Source organism: Thalassophryne amazonica, chromosome 20, assembly GCF_902500255.1.
Source record: "Thalassophryne amazonica chromosome 20, fThaAma1.1, whole genome shotgun sequence".
Lineage (NCBI taxonomy): Eukaryota > Metazoa > Chordata > Actinopteri > Batrachoidiformes > Batrachoididae > Thalassophryne > Thalassophryne amazonica.
The window spans coordinates 60,334,850-60,336,982 of record NC_047122.1 but is presented as its reverse complement, the minus strand read 5'-3'; positions in this window follow the sequence as shown (position 1 = coordinate 60,336,982).

Here is a 2,133-nt window from a genome sequence, read left to right as displayed (position 1 = left end):
TCACCTCTCAAAGGTGGACAGAAACAGGAGCCATGGACCTCTGAAGCTGAAGGTCCACTGGGTGACCAGGTTCACTTGATACACAGAAATCAATCAATGCTGCAACCTGGGAAGGAAAGGATGCTAATTCTAGAGTAACACAATTACAAACAGAGCAAAATTTTAATGGTAAGATAAGTGTGGCCATATTTTGCGTCATTACAACTCTGTTACCGTAAAATCACTTCGGAAGGATAGGAAGGGAGAAGGAGAGAGGAGCTCAAACAACTTTATTTTTCCATTTCCCTTTTTCCACGTCAAGGCTTTTAACTAACTGTTGCTCCTAAATGCACACACGGTGCCGCCTGCCAACAAGCTGCATAAATCATAGCACTGCAGATCCTCAACTTCTGTAGAGAAATAAATTCAAAAGGAGACAGTGATTCCCCAATTCAAGGCAAATCTAATGAGAGAACAGACGTTCCTGCTTTACGCTGCTCTCCCACAAATGATCAACACAAGTAAGCAAAGTCCCAAATGTAAGTGGATTTTCCATTAGCGAGCCACGCTGCATTCTTAATTTTAATCAAATTCATTTTCTTTGATCCTTGTTACAGGATCAAAGCAGGGCAGACAGAAAGACAAACTGCAACAATATCATCCTTGCTGAGGGTGAAAGGTCAAAGATTAGCAATCAAGATTAAAAATGAGTGACCAAGGTGGGGTCTAAGATCAGGGTCAGAGAGGAGTTATCTGGATCAAAACATAGTGATCACGATTCACAGTTAACAATCAGTGTTAAAGGTCTCTGATTAGGATCAAAGCTGAGTGATCAGGATCACAGGACAGCAGTCAGAAGGAACAAAGATCTGGATCGCACATCAGCTATCAAGATTGAAAATCAGGATCACAGATCATGACTCAGAATCACTGGATAGCAATCAGGAGGATCAAAGATTGGGACCACATGTCAGATTCCAGGATTAAAGATCAGAATCACAGGTCAATAATAACGATCAGGATCACCATGTGGCATGTGGCATGTAGGCAGCACGGTGGCTTAGTGGTTAGCACTGTTGCCTCACAGCAAGAAGGTCATGGGATTGATTCCCACCTGTGGCCTTTCTGTGTGGAATTTGCATGATTTCAATGTTACTGTCTGCGTTTCCTCTGGGTACTCCCGCTTAACTCCCACATCCAAAGACACGCAGATTAGATGGATTGGAAACTTTATAACTGTCCAGGTTTCCCTTGTAAAAAAGATTACGATCTCAATTGGACTAACCTGGTTAAATAAAGGTAAAATTACAGGTCACTAATAAAGACCAACGATCATGATCAAAGGTCAGCACTCCGGAAAACAGGACAGGAATCAGGGGGATCATAGATTGAGAATAAAAAAAATCAGCTATTATGATCAAACATCAGAATTGCAGGTCACAGATCAGTATTCAGTATCAAAGCCCAGGAATCAGGATCTAAGAATGTTCACGAAGACATCAAAGGAATAATCCCCTCAAAGAGAGAAATAAAACTAAAATTTCAACAGAGACATAGGCAATTGTTAATGTGTTCTCTGGGTAGTGGATATTGTAGCTCGTTAGCACAGTTATGACGTCTGCGTGTGGAGTGTAGAATGTTTTGGCCGTGGATGTTTCTGACTAGGACTTTCCAGCCAAAGATGTTTAGGCACAATAAAAGGTCTTTTACACCCTTAATTAGGTCATATATTAACCCCAATCTTAACCCAAACCCTAATATTACACTAATAATTATTAGCATGTACTGGGAAAGGGATGGTGGCCAAGTGGTTATGTGCACTTGTTTCCATAAGGTTCCTGGTTCAATGCCACCCCTTGCCCATTCTCCATGTAATAGTGAAGTGTATCAAATTCACCTACAATTCTGCTGTGGCGACTCTTTATGAACATCATGCCAACACGCCTACGGCCAAAACGTCCCAGGACGAGGTGTCTGTGGCAGTACATCTGAGGCTGGAATGTCCCATGCTGAAATGTCGACTCCCCCCTCCAATTCTATGCTAGCTTCGCAAGTTAGCATGTAGCATGATAGCATGGCTCAGAAACTGAAGTCACATTCATGCCACACTCAAGGCCCCGGCATCAGGCTGAATTCATCAGCTCATCTCCGGCC